This window comes from Chiloscyllium plagiosum, unplaced genomic scaffold (assembly GCF_037043375.1).
Source record: "Chiloscyllium plagiosum isolate Xiang-an unplaced genomic scaffold, Cpla_swu_hap1 HiC_scaffold_11, whole genome shotgun sequence".
Lineage (NCBI taxonomy): Eukaryota > Metazoa > Chordata > Chondrichthyes > Orectolobiformes > Hemiscylliidae > Chiloscyllium > Chiloscyllium plagiosum.
The window spans coordinates 67011454-67027140 of record NW_028270149.1 but is presented as its reverse complement, the minus strand read 5'-3'; the positions used below and the strand labels follow the sequence as shown (position 1 = coordinate 67027140).

The 15687-nt window shown below is 38.9% G+C and overlaps 1 protein-coding gene across 1 annotated transcript in view; it reads right to left on the bottom strand.

The window, feature by feature from the left end:
• Positions 1–15687, bottom strand: part of LOC122557144 (protocadherin-20-like) — a 177727-nt gene that overhangs the window by 71913 nt on the left and 90127 nt on the right. The window lies entirely within an intron of this gene.

Genomic DNA, 15687 nt, shown 5'->3' with positions numbered 1-15687 from the left:
TGCTGGAATCCAAAGTAGACAGGCAGGAGGCTGGAAGAACACAGCAAACCAGGCAGCAACGGGAGATGGAGAAGTCGACGTTTCAGGTCTTAAAGAAGAGTTACACCCGAAATGTTGACTTCTCCACTTCCTGATGCTGCCCCGCCTGCTGTGTTCTTCCTGCCTCCTGCTTGTCTACTTCTCATGAAAGGACAGCCTCCTTATGCCAGGGTCTAATCTAGAGAACCTTTTTTGTAACACCATGGAGCAGGTTTATCTTGCTGTAAATCTTTGATTAAAACTGCATATTATTAAAACTATTCCAGGTACAGTATCATCAAAGCCCTGTACAAGTGTAGCAAAATAGATTTATTGTAGTACTCTAATCACCTTGTGATAAAGGATAACTTTACATGTCCTTTCCTCCTTGCTTGTTGCTCGATATGCTTGCATGTTAACATTCTATTTTTCTTGTTCCTGTGCACCCGAGGCCTTCCAAATATTACCACATACTGGTTTCACACTTAAAACATGTTCTGCCTTTGACTGTTATGACAAAACATGATTGACCATAACATGCCCCATATTATATCCTACCTGCCACCTTGTTTTCCATTAATTTAATTTGCCTATATATCTTTGATTTCTCTTTTTGTTGTTGTCATTCTGTACCCAAGTGGCTTTGTATCAACAGCAAATTTAGATGCCTGTCTCTTCAAAAAAACCTTGGAACTAAATTTTACCAAAACTTGGCTATGTTAATTTTGGGGTATTTCATGCAGGATTCTTCTTTATGAGCTCTCTCTCAATAGGTCTCACAATTATTTATTGCTCAATTCATTATGCATGCAGTACATGTCTGTGGGGTGCACTCATGCTATTATGGAGTCACCAGCATCAGAAGTAATCGTTACTACCAGGACCTTCCATGATGTCAGCCAGTAATGCTGTTATTATAGCCCAACTGTGTACCAAGGTGTTTGATGCCAGCCACAAACAGCCGCGAATTGATTTCCTCAAAGTTCTGAATGAGGCTGCAAAGTGCAAAAAATGAAAAAACAATGCAGAAATGCTGACAGTATCTATCTAAGCACAAAGTAAGTAAATGCTAATAGAGAAAATGAAGATCCCTGAGATGCACCTTGTTCTGACATGAGGTGGATTCCTATCACTGTGTACAAAGTATCCTAGCTGCAGCATTAGGTAGTGCATTGGTGTGTTATAAAGTGTAACATTGAAGTGGAGAACTATTTCCCAAGTTAGTTTGAAATTGTCATCGTGGATGTGGTAAGGCTGGCATATATCTGATACAAAAAGTGTGGTGCTGTAAAAGCACAGCAGCATCCAAGGAACAGGACTGTATCATGAATCTGTTGGGAGCCACCAAGAGGGATATTTTATGAAATGTTCTCTGCATCAGAGATGCATCTGTCAAGTGTCTCAATTCAAAGTCAGTTTGTGTTAATTGTGTTGCATTTGTGTTATTTGTCTGATAATTCATGTCTACTCATAATGGATACAAGTCTAGTATATACATAATTACACCTCTGACATGTACTTTTCCTATCCAAGTTCAACGGCAATTATTGAATTGCTCACTATGCCAGAATGTTGCATGTCTACTTTACTGTAGAGCATGTATTACTTAATTTGAATCATATTTGTTTCTTTACCCGGGAAAAGCAAAAGTTGCTCTTTGAGTTATCAGGAGTGGATGTAGTCTCTACAAGTCAGAGGTAGATAACCTTAAAAGTGTTACAGAGCTATCATGAAAATGATTAGTTGCACTGATCATGATAAGACATGCAATCGCATCTTAAACACCTTCAAAGTGTTTGTGCACTTTTAAAAATGTAAAGTATAATCTTTTTCTGTTGAAGCAGATTGTTTTAGTTACTAAGCCAAGTAGAAATGCCAAATTTATTTTACCATGCATTTTGTAGTCTTTCCTATAAAGGAGATCAACGTTTCTAATGTTTTGTCATCTGGGAAAGGTTAATATAATGGAATTTATGGGGAGAGTTGAATTCAAGGAAAAGGCAATGAAAATAAGCAGCTTTATACATACAAACTACAGAGTCCTTGGTGTGTTTTAACACCAGAATAGATCCTGATTGGTCTGATTATAATGACTATTGGCTAAACCAAATAATTGAGGGCACTGTGAATCAATGTGTAACATCAATATTAACATTGTGCAGTTCATTTAAAGCAGTAAAAGGGTTGATATTTCTCTTGATGATGGCTCTATTCAGATGAATTCTTTTCAATGTTTCTCAGCAATATTTTATTTTCTGTTTGTACTTCCGAATTCTATTATGAACTTAAAACTAATTTGGCATATTTCTAGTTTTAAAAATAATGGCTCATAATGGATACAAATCCAATATATATTTAATTACAGCTCAGACATGTACTTTTCCTTTTCAAGTTCATTGGCAATTTTTAACATGTACTCTTCTTATGTAAAGAATGTCAGGTATGATGAGACAACATGCGCAAACAGATATAATCGAAGTTTAAAAGAAAAAAAACGTCATTCTAAAAATTGCAATTACTAATGCTTTAAAGAATGAATCTTCGTTGTCAATTTTAGTTTATACAAGATGCACAATGTGAAATTTACTTTTTGTATTCATGTTCTTAACTTTATTTACTTTCCTTCTGAATGTCATGATGATGAAGCGAATGATCTTATTCTTGACTCTTTGTGTTCTTGGCATTTTCAAATTTAATATTGCAAGAGTTCAATTTACATTGGGCCTAAGGAAGACACTTTACATCATGGGTCTTGTGAGCACAGTTTATAAAGTAGAAATTGTTCCTCACAACAGGCCCTGCATAAATCTTGACCCCACTCCATAAGCTTTAATCCACTCTTTATCAGGTAAACAGTCAAAATTAGCTATTTTCAAATTGCAAGTTGGAGGTACACTTCTAGATTTAATGGAGTGAGGTTGTTTACATAGCTGGTTCTAAGTTGGGCAATCCCATCACTGAGATCATACTTATTCATTGCATACATGAACATAGGTAAGATAATATAGCACACTGAGGCGTCTCCAACTGAATGGTGCCCCAATTGAGTTCTTTCTTCTCTTTCTTCAACCTTTCCCCACCATGTGCAAATCTGGCATGGTGAGCAGTTTAATAAAGAGAGACAATTTCCTCTCCACACTGAGGCTCACTGAATAATTGGCAATTTCAGATGGGTAAAAGAAAATAACTATTCACATTATCTGTTCATATTGAAAATCAGAGCCCCAGCAAAACACAAATTTGCCATTTTAATATCCACAAGAGCAATAAAATAATTTGTACTCATACAGTGCCTTTCATACAAATAAAAATATCACGAAGAGGAGCAACACAATTTGACAAGCAAATAAGGAGATGTTAATTTAGGTGACAAAAAAAGCTTGATTAAAAGGTACATTTTAGCAACGTCCAAGGAGGAGAAAGAAATAACAAAGCAGATAGGCTTAGGGAAGGAATTGCAAATCATGGGCCACCCAGGATGGAACAATTTATTGCAAACCAACACATTATAGCACAGTTTTGCATAACCTCAGGTTTACAGAGTGTAGAATGGATGAAGCTGGTGTTGAGAACACTGAAATAGTCAAGACATAGCCTTTAGGCGCTTTTCTTTGTCAACTTTTCTCAAGTTTCAACAAGCAACTTGAACTAATTCTATGGTGATAACCATATTTTCATAAATTCTTATCTTTGTTTTTCACTCAACTTGTAAAGTAACGTTGATTGAAATATAATAAATCACTTCTGTTTCATTTTATAAATTTTGCAAGTCGTTTCAACTCTGTTATGTGATTTGAAGACCAGTGTATGTTATCCTGACTGCAAACATCTAATTTTAAGCACATTGCAATCTCTCCTCATTCTGCAAATGAGGGTTTGGGGTTTTGTGCTCTTGCAATCCTATCCTCTGATCTTCCTCATGGGTAGGCAAGAGTAGAAATGGAAAGGTCACACAAATACTTTAAAATTATGGCAATTCCAAATTTTGCTTGAATTTTCACACATTCAAGATTCCAGTGTCCAGTCAGCATTTTCTTACATATTTGTAAATCAGGATTGTCATTTTTAATGTGCTCTTTGACATGTTTACACACTTAGTAAAAACATCCAGAAAGGTGCCTCAATCATTTTAACATTGTGCCAAATGCATTGCTCAACATGTGTTCATGCACCTCTCAGGCTCTCAGAATACTATAAAAGCTTAATAATTACAATGCAAAGGGAACTTTTGATACTATTTTTACTTAAAGAAAAGCAAAACAGTCACTGTAAAAGAACAAGAGCCATTCACTTCACATGACATATTCAGATTGATTTTTCATTAGATAACACTGTTGTAACTCCAGACAAACCTGACTTGTGAGAATGGAAGGGCTGGGGGAAGACAGCACTTTTCGGTACAAGTGGTTAATTAATTAAAAATAGTAAGTTTATGGAGGGGTACATGCAATTATGACATTTGTGCAGGTCCTTCCATTTGGCCTGCTTTAATAACAAGCGCATGGGATATATTAATGCTGTGCTGCTGTTCAATATTAAGATTGATCTAAACCCTCCAGTAAGGTCATTACTGAAGCACTTATTTCTTTTACTTTGTTTCCCTTTGCATGCTACTTTGGTGTTGTCTGACCATGCGGCGCTTTCTACGGGGCAAAATTATTTTCCCACCTGATTTGCCACTGTCACTTGGAGAACCTTGCTTCCCTCTTGTCTGAGAGAGGACTAATCAGGCAGAGACAAAAAGTGTTCAGAAAAAGAAGTCATAAATTGGAAATATTAAAAGAAATCGAAAAATAGGTAACATTCAATACCAGCATCTGTAAAAACAAAAGACAGGTTAGTATTTAGAAATATTTTCTGGTTCAGCATTAGAAATATTACCTGCCTATGTACCTATAAAATCACTCCCTTGCCAGTGTGCCCCATTCAGTCTTGAAAAGTACTTTTAGAGACAAAAAAGCTGCAAACGCTGGAATCCAAGGTGGGCAAGGGTACTCTTGACTGGCTGAAAAGTTCAATAGGCTGTATGCCTAAACCTGACTGTTGTCCAGACCTTGCTGCTTTTGCTGAAGGACTGTACTTGAGGAGTCATGAATGGTGCTGAACATTTTATGACTATCAGCGACCATCCCCACTGACCTTATGATGGAGAGAAGGTCATTGATGAAATAGTTAAAGATGGTTAGGTTGAGGACACACCGATCAGGAGCTACTGTCCTGGAACTGGAATGATTGACCCCCATCAACCACAACCTTCTTCCTTTAAACATGGTCCCACCAGCAGCAAGTTTTCTATTGGCTCTAGTTTTGCTGGGTCCTTTGATGCTACACTTGTTCAAATGCTGTCTTGATATCAAGGGCAGTTACTCACACCTCATCTCTGTAGTTCAGCTCTTCATGTTTCAAAAAGAGTATAATGAGTTCTGGAGCTGAGTGTCCCTGGTGGAGTCCAAACTATGTGTTAGTGAGCAGGTTATTGCTGAGCAAGTGCTGCTAGATAACACTTTTGATGACACCTTGCTGATGAACAAGAGGAGACTGATGGGGGCCATAATTGGCTCATTCTGCTTTTTGAGGTCAGGACTTTGAGGCAATTTTCCACACGACTAGGTCGATGCTGTTGTTGCACTGCATGTAATAACTTGCATAGGACTGCAACTAAGTCTGGAGCGCAAATTCTCAATAATATTACCAGAATGCTATCAGGGCGCATGGATTTTGGAGTATCTGGTGTTTTCAGCAGTTTCTGGACATCACAAGAAGTGAATTAAATTGCTTGTACACTGCCATCTGTGATTATTGAAATGGCAAGAGTTAACGCAAAACCAATATCACATGAAAAATGTATAAAATGACAATCTTTGTAAGTTATAAATGGATACTATGGCCACAGATGTAAGAAATGTTTCTTGGTGAATTTGCTCAAGTTCAAGATTACTGATTTGACATAAAAGTTGGAGTCTCCTTTCAGGAATGAGGACAGCTTCCTGTAGAAGGGTTTATGCCCGAAATGTCAATTCTCCTGCTCCTCGGATGCTGCCTAACCTGCTGTGCTTTTCCAGCACCACACTCTCAACTCTGATCTTCAGCATCTGCAATCCTCACTTTCTCCTAACTTCCTGTAGAGGCAGTTCCTGGGTTTCTGAAGCTGCTTGCTAAATATGAACTGCTGATTATGTCTGATGCAGATGAGGGAAGGGAAATCAAAAACCAGTAACACAGCACTATGGTTACAAAGTAGAATGTGTACAGTCTGTGCACAGGTGCAATCGTGCCTTATCCTGTATCTGATGGTTCTAAATGTCCTGCTACCAGCTAAATGTCATGGTGAGGAAAGCAAAGGGTTTGAGGTTTGGGTGAAATTATGAAATGTTAGAATCAAAGAAATGGCAGATGATTAATGCAGGATTTCAAAGGTGAAAGAAAAGAAAGAGGAGTTTAATTGGATATTAAGTTGTTTCAGTTGGTTAAAAGGAGATCTGGTTCACTAAAATTGGTGATATCAATGACAAATCCCACAAAAGCATGGAATGAGAGATTTTTAATAATGTGCAGTTAAAAGACATTTTTGCTTTGTCTATGACCAGACCCTGGCTGAAATTCCTCAAGTTATTACAATTGCATTCACAACATCTAGCATTCATAGTGAGAGAATCCTTTAACTATATCATAGGGGTAACTTGCGGATGGTTCTTCGACTGTGACTTCACAGCGTACTTGCCAGGGTTGGAGGACTTGAGCTATAGGGAGAGGCTGAATAGGCTGGGGCTGTTTTCCCTAGACCATTGGAGGCTGAGGGTTGACCTTATAGAGGTTTATAAAATCATGATGGGTGTGGATAGGATTAACAGTCAGGGTCTTTTTCCTGGGGGGGGGGGAGTCCAGAACGAGAGTTTAGGGTGAAAAGTGAAACATTTCAAAGGGACCTAGAGGGCAACCTTTTCACACAGAGTGTGGTGCATGTATGGAATGAGCTGCCAGAGGAGTGGTGGAGGCTGGTACAATTGCAGCATTTAGAAAGCATCTGGTTGGGTTTATGAATAGGAAGGGTTTAGAGGGATTTGGGCCAAGTGTTAGCAAATGAGACTAGATATGGTTAGGATATCTGGTCAGCATGGATGAGTTGGACCAAAGGATCTGTTTACGTGCTGTACATCTCAATGGTTCTATGACTTGAGTGTTCAAATCCAGATTTGTACCTTCAAGTGTTCAACCTACTGGCACATTTGAGCACCTCAGTTAATTGGCACATCTTCCTCCATGTGCACACACAGACTAGCATTGAACTGACTTTGAATCCCTGTTCTATTCTATGAAAATGGAGTGGAGTAGTACCAACCGTTACAGGGAATAAAGCTTTAAATTTGTATTAAGGTGAATGAGATGAAAAGGACAGAATATTTCCTGGGTCCAGGAATCTGAGTTTGGAGGTGGAGGTGCTGCTAAATTAACATGGATCGACATTGAGAAAACTCCCAGATTCATTTCAGCTGGGAGCACTTCCCAGGTAGGAATTCAGATTGGCTGTCCACTGCAACATGTGAGCATCTAACTGAATGATGTAAAGGCTTCAGTTAGAACATTTTTAAAGGTCCCACTGACATTTTGTTGCCCAAAACTGGTGAGGTGGGTTCCCTGTGGTAGTGAAGGGCAAATTTATCATGCAAAGAGGAAGCTATGGGCAGGAGAGGCCTCCCATGTCTCCCCAGTGATCCAAGTGAAGGATTGTCTTATGAACCAGACAGCTGGAGTGATCCAGATTAGAGTAGTGCTGGAAACACACAGCAGGTCAGGCAGCATCCGAGGAGCAGGAAAATCGGCATTTCAGGCAAAAGCCCTTCATCAGGAATCAAGACTACAGTATGGCCTTCTGATTGGATCGGCAGCAATTGGGAGCCTGCTTGCTATCTTTAATTGGACAGTGAGTCTGGAGGTGATCTAGTATGGTGGGTGGGTTAGTAAGTTTGCTGATGACACAAAGGGGTGATGTTGTAAATAGTGTCGAGGGCTGTTGCAGGCTATAACAAGACATTGACAGGGTGCAGAGCTGGGCTGAGAAGTGGCAGATGGAGTTCAACTTGGATAAATGTGAAGTGATTCATTTTGGAAGGTCGAATTTGAATGCTGAATACAGGATTAAAGACAGGATTCTTGGCATTGTGGAGGAACAGTGGGACCTTGGGTTTGACATACATAGATCCCTCAAAGTTGCCACCCAAGTTGTTAGGTTTGTTATGAAGGCGTATGGTGTTTTGGCTTTCATTAACTGGGGGATTGAGTTTAAGAGCTGTGAGGTTTTGCTGCAACTCTACAAAACTCTGGTTAGATCACACTTAGAATATTGTGTACAGTTCTGGTCATCTCATTATCAGAAGAATGTAGATACTTTAGAAACAGTACAGAGGAGATTTACCAGGATGCTGCCTGAATTAGAGAACTTGTCTTATGGAGAGAGTTGAATGAGTTAGGACTTTTCACACTGGAGAGAAGAATGAAGAGAGAGACTTGATAGAGGTATACAAGGTAATGAGAGGCATGGATAGAGTAAATAGCCCAGGGCAGAAATGGCTGTCACGAGGGGTCATAATTTTAAGGAGATTGGAGGAAGGTCTGGAGGAAATGTCAGGGGTAGGTTCTTTATGCAGAGAGTGGAGGGTGTGTGGAATGCACTGCCAGTGGTGGTAGTAGAGTCAGAGACATAGATCCCTCCATGAGGGACATTTAAGTGACTGCTGGATAAGCACTTGGATGGCAGTAAATTGAGGTGTGTTGGTTAGGTTTTATGTTCTAATATGAGGCTGCCTTTAGAAAAACAGTTCTAATGGTCTGGATCCCAGAAACTCTACATTGTAACTACCACTTGGTCGCAAAGCTCCTGAAAAGAGTTCTGCCTAAAGCAACTGAGACAACAGACTGTAATGTTATGCATTCTTCAAAACGAAGGAAATCTGTTTGGAGATAGCATGAAATTTAATGAAGTATTTGAAGGCTGCCAAGACTTGTACACCCTTGCACTTAACATGAAATATGACCTTCAAAATATAGAATGTTATGCATTTTAGAGTTTAGAAATGCAATCCAGACTAGATCTGCATTTTCCTTTAAAATATAGTTACTTAGACCTATAAGGGTCTGGTGGAAAGCCAAAAGAAACAATAGCAAGGTGACTTGTGGAGCATGATTAATTTTAAAAATGCATAGAGATGAATTTTGTTTTGTTAAGGCCTGACTTAATATCTGGTTGAGTCAAAAAGTTCAGATTGCAAAAACACTGAAATAAATTGGTTCATTCTTAATTTAAAAATTTATTGGAGTTTTCAAGATTAAGTTGAGATATTTTGATATTTAAGGTGCTTTGCACATCAGAAAAATTCTAACTTCTAAGAGTATTCTTTTTACTCTACAAACCTGCTCAGTGCTGGATTAAAACTTAACTTAGAGGAATATAAGAATATTGGAACACAAGTAGTCTACTCTGCCCATTGAGCCTGTCCTGACATTCAAACTGATCATCACAGAATCAGACGATAATTACAAAGCAGGAAGGGGCCATTTGGCCCATCGCACCTGCACCAGTTCTATGACCTAGTACCCATCTTATACCTTCTCCCATGTCCCTGCACACCATTTATATCCAAATTAGAATCCAGTGCACTGTTGAATTCCTCAATTCCTCAACCTCTTCTGCCTTCATGACATTTCCAGGCTGTGTATTCCAAACCTAAACTACTCTTTGGGAGAAAGTGAGGACTGCAGCTGCTGGAGATCAGAGCTTAAAAATGTGTTGCTGGAAAAGCGCAGCAGGTCAGGCAGCATCAAAGGAGCAGGAGAATCAACGTTTTGGGCATTTGCCCAAAACGTTGATTCTCCTGCTCCTTTGATGCTGCCTGACCTGCTGTGCTTTTCCAGCAACACATTTTTAAGCTCTAAACTACTCTTTGTTTGAAAAAGAATTTTTCTCACATTACCCTTGTTTTGTTTGCACATCCCTTTAATCTTATGCCCTCTCATTCTTTTTTCATCCACAAGCAGGAACAACTTTTCCCTCTCCACTCTATCCTGCCCTCTCATTATTTCAAAAACATCTATCAAGTCTCCTGTCAGACTCTTCTGTCCAGGAAGTACAGTCACAACTTCTTCAATCTATCCTCATAGCTGAAGTTTCTTAATCTTGGAACCAATCTTCACTACTCTCTCCAAAGCATTCGCATTTTTCTGATAATGTGGCGCCTGTCACGGTACACAATCCTCCAGCAGAGATCTAACAAGTGTCTTGTACAAGTTGAACATTATCTCCTTGCTCGTGTACTCTACATCCCTACTAATAGCTGATTACATGGTATACTTTGTTAACTGGTCTCTCCAATTTTTCTCAAGATTGGAGTGGTGCTGGAAAAGGTAGCTTCTGAGGAGCAGGGAAATCAATGTTTTAGACAAAAGCCCTTCATCACGAAATCTTGACTTTAATCTCCAGCACCTGCAGTACCCAATTCCGCCTCGTTGATCCTCTCCAATTTTTCTGTCACCTATAATGACCTTTGCACATATATATCCAGATCCCACTGCATCTGCAACCCCCTTTAGAATGATACCCCCTATTTTATATTGCCTTTCAATGGTTATTCTGACTAACGTGCATCATCTCATGCTACTTTGCATTGAACCTCATCTGCTACCTATCTGCCTGATCCAACAACTTGTCAATGTCCTATGAAGTTCCACAATGCCCTCCTCACAGGCACAATTCCTCTACGTTTAGGGTCATTTGAAATTTTGAAATTGTCTGCTGCGCAACAGGGTTCAGATCATTAATACATTATTCGGAAAAGCAAGTGTCACAATAATGATTCTTGGGGAACTCCACAACAAATCTTCTTCCAGCCCAAAAAAGTATCCATTAACCATTACTTTCCACTTCTTATCCCTCAGACAATTTTGTATCCATGGTGCTGAAGTTCCTTTTATATGATGACGTGATGTTGCACTATATCAAATGCTTCCTGGAAAGCCATGCAGATCACAACTGCATCATTATTCTCACCAAGCCTACCTATTTGGCCTTCAAACATTCCAGCAAGTTAAGATAATATTATTTTCCCTTTAGAAATTCATGCTGACTCTTCCTAATCAACCCACCTTTCACCATTGATTGCTAATCCTATTTGAATAGATATTTCAAGAGGTTTCTCCATCATTGATGTTAAACTTAGCTGCAACTGTTGGGATTATCCTTACAAACCTCTCCTGTACAAGGCCATAATAATTGCAATTCTTGAGGTTTCAGGCACCTTCCCCAATTGCTGGGAAGTCTGATTGGTGATGACCAAAGCTCACACAACTATTGTCCTCATTTCCTTCAACATCCTTGGATGCATCTCATCTGGTTTTGGTGCCTTGTCATGCCATCTATCTATCCAAAACTTCTTCCTAATTAATTTTGAATGCTTCTAGTGACAGAATTTCATCCTCCATCACCATGGTCTGGTAGTATCCTTCTCTTTTGTAAAGACAGATGCAAAGTAATCATTTAGCATATTAGCCATATAAGGTGTCCCCATGTGTAAAACCCCTTTTTGGTAATTTAACAATCCTACTCTTCCTTTAACCACCCTATGGCTGTTTATACCACTAAAGAAGAGTGGGTTTTGAGAAGATTTTAGCTCAGGTTGAGGTTCTGGATGTAAGTTTGCTCGCTGAGCTGGAAGGTTCATTTTCAGACGTTTCATCACCGTATTAGGTAACATCATCAGTGAGCCTCCGGTGAAGCACAGTGACCTACTTTCTATTTATGTGTTTAGATTTCCTTGGGTTGGTGACGCCATTTCCTGAGATGATGTTGTTTCCAGTTCTTTTTCTCAGAGGGTGCTAAATGGGTCTAACTCAATATGTTTGATGATAGAGTTCCAGTTGGAATGCTATGCTTCTAGGAATTCTCGTGTGTGTCTCTAGGAGAAAGTGAGGACTGCAGATGCTTGAGATCAGAGAGTTGAGAGCGTAGTGCTGGAAAAACACAGCAGGTCAGGCAGCATCCGAGCAGCAGGAGAATCGACAATTTGGGCATAAGCCCTTCGTCAATTCTCCCAAAATGTCGATAAGCCCGAAACATCAATTCTTCTGCTCCTCAGATGCTGCATGACCTGCTGTGCTTTTCCAGCACTATGTTCTCGATTCATGTGTGTCTCTGTTTGGCTTGTTCTAGGATGGATGTGTTGTCCCAGTCGAAGTGGTGTCCTTCCTCATCTGTACGTAAGGATACTAGTGACAGTGGGTCATGTCTTTTTGTGGCTAGTTAATGTTCATGTATCCTGGTGGCTAGGTTTCTGCCTGTTTGTCCAATGTAGTGTTTGTTACAGTCCTTGCAGTTTGTCGGTTATCGTCACTCCTTGGAACTTGATGCTCTCAACTCTCTCCACCTCAGCTCAGCTGGTGTAGATGGGTGTATGCTCGCCTCATTTCTGATTCCTTTCCTTTCTCCAGTCCCTTAAGCTGTAGTGTGATCACCTCCTTAAACATGTTATCCACGTAACTCCCAGCCTCGCAGATGTGCTTGCAGTATCTTCAACAACTACTTGAGCTTTGCAACTCTGAAAAAGGGGTAATGTGATCTAATCTTTGATGGAAAAGGGATAGACATTGGGGGCTTCTTTGTATGAGTTACCTGTCTGATGTGTGCTTGGAGCTCCTGTCCAAGTAAAGGGAAAATGATAAATGTTGGGGCAGGGAGAGGTTTATGTATTGTTCATTTGACTTTTATTTGAAATCTGAATGGCTATGGTATTGTTATTTCCATGATATTCACGCATTGTATTTGATTCCTCTGTTTTCTTAGAATACCATAAATGCTTTTTAACAAAAAGGAAAAATGTACATTTCACACAGCAATGTAAAGCAATTATTTTTACATGTTTTTTTTCTCCATTCAATACAAACTGATAATTTCTAAGTGTTTTCCTTTTTTCCAATTTAAAATGCTTTTCTGATCTTAGCACTCACCATTCTCTGACCGAACAGATAATTTGTGTCTGGGCTTTTTCTGAGCATATTGTTTGCACCAGCAATGCTTCATGGATAGCTGAGGTGATTAATGTGTTGATTATTTTTTCTTCATTTTGTGATATAACATGGTTTCATTCTGAACAGTGGCGTGCACTGATAGGAAACAGAACTTACAAATTTAATCAATTGGGATAAAGGTATAAAATCTTTCCTTAGAAATTGAATGGCACAAGATTAAAAAATTTGCATTGTCTCATTCACTGCAGCATAATCCCCATTTTAATGCTACACATGTCCACTTTCTATATTCTTATTAGACCCTTTTGAAAGATGGTAAAATCAACTTGAGATATCGAAGAGTCTTTGACAGTTAATCATAAAAGCAATTATGCTGACAAAACATGTACTTCAGTTTGGCCATCTGGAATAATATTTATAAGATAGGTTACAGAAATTACTAATTGTTTGACTGAGATGTGTCAGGTAAAAATTAGCTCATGCTTGGACATTCTGATTCAGATTTCTTGTTAATCTATCATACTGCCTCCTTCATAACCAATAAATCTATATAACTTGCTATGGGAAACTCCCACTTCTGCTGACCCAGATAGTTCTAGTCTTTCAGTGTTTACTGCCCTGAAATAAAATCTATTATTGAAGAGTACCAGACTTGACAAATAAGTTGGATTCAGTTATTTTTCTTTGTCATTTATAGCAGCTATGCAATTTCTGTACAATGTATAATTTGTCAAGAATATTAGTATAGACTTTGGTGAATAACAAAAGGCTATTTTAGCAATGTGCTGCTTCCAAAATGAAGCTTCGCTAGACATAAATATAGGCCAAAGACATTGCTATTTGTGCAGAGGTCCTGATCTCCATCATGAAAAGGGAGCCTTTCAAGAGAAGTGACTAGCTATTTCAATCTAATATATTCTCACTAGAGGTAATTTTTCATAAATTCTCGTGATTGAGAGCCAACAAGCTGGAAATTAAATACCACTAACTCCTGATCCCAAAGAAGTAAGAGACCAATCATGCAAAATAAGAAATTCTAAAACATTTTTTATCTGACTTTGACGTATAAGTGCAATTGATGAGACCAGTATTTATTGCCCATCCCAAAATGCACTTGAGAAGATGGTAGTGAGCTGTCATTTTGTGCCAATGCAGTATACGTAGCATAGCTGCTCCCACAGTGTAGAATTAGAGAATTAGAAAAGTGATACCATTGCACAAAAGATTGCAGTGCTGATGTGGATATTCTGTTAATTGATGATAGTTAATTGAAATGCATTTTATACCATGCTACAAACTACAGTAGAACCTGAACGAGATGGACGGGGAGTATTTTGTTCGGATAATCGATCGTGCAGATAACCGTAAACAAGCGGTAATTTTTGAGTGCTAGTTATTCAAACATTTCTCAGTCATCCGGCAATGCATGCCATAATACCATTTAACTATTAACTGAACGCTGAGTTGCCAAATGCCATTTATATGGGACCTTGAGATCTTGTTAGGATAATCCGAAATTTGGATAATTGATGTTCAGATACTCGAGGTTCTATTGTATTATGGTATGGTACCAATTTTACATGATAGTAGAGAACAACATTTATGCATTGCTTTAGTTGTAGACTCTCACCTCATCTCTGGAATTTAGCTCTTTTGTCCATGTTTGGCTCAAGGCTGTAATGACAATAGATGCTATATGCTTCTGGCTAAAGCCCAAGCTAAGCATTAGTGAGCAAGCTGTTACTGAGTAAATTCCACTTCATAGTACTGGCAATGGATCCCTTCCTCACTTTCTATTTGGTTTAGAGAAGACTGATGGGACAATAATTGACAAGATTAGGTTTATACTATCATTTTTGGAAGCCATGACTGTGCATTTTTACTAAATAAAACTTTTGTGGCTGTACTAAAATAATTTGTCTTGAGATATGGCTAATTATGGAGCACAGGTCGGTTCTCTTACATTAGGGTTTGTTGTATCCATAACTTCAGCCATTTCTTGTAACGTGAATTAAATTGGCTGAAAAGTGCAACCAATGTTGGTGACTTCAAGATGAGCTGAAAATGTGTTGCTGGAAAAGCGCAGCAGGTCAGGCAGCATCCAAGGAGCAGGAGAATCGACGTTTCGGGCATGAGCCCTTCTTCAGCTTCTTCAGGCTCATGCCCGAAACGCGATTCTCCTGCTCCTTGGATGCTGCCTGACCTGCTGCGCTTTTCCAACAACACATTTTCAGCTCTGATCTCTAGCATCTGCAGTCCTCACTTTCTCCTAGAAGACTTCAAGATGAGGCTAAAATAGATTGTCTACTCTGCGCTTCAAGTTAATGATGTGGAAAATGCTTTAGTCTTGTCTTTTGTATTGACGTACTTGTCTCCAGTATAATTGAAGATGTGGGTGTTTGTAATGTGTCATCCTCTCGTTAGTTGTCTAATGGTTCACACCATTCACAAACAGTTGAAGCAAGATTGTATTCTGTAGTTAAAATCCCAAATGTTTCACATCAATTTAAACTAAAAGTCACTTCTTTCCTTGGAAATGTGCATTATATTATGGTGTATGTTGAATGAGGTAACAAGTGTACCATTCTTACTTGCCTCATGAATCATAGCAGCTTCAAATGCAAACAGTAGCATATAGGAAAGGTCATGACTATA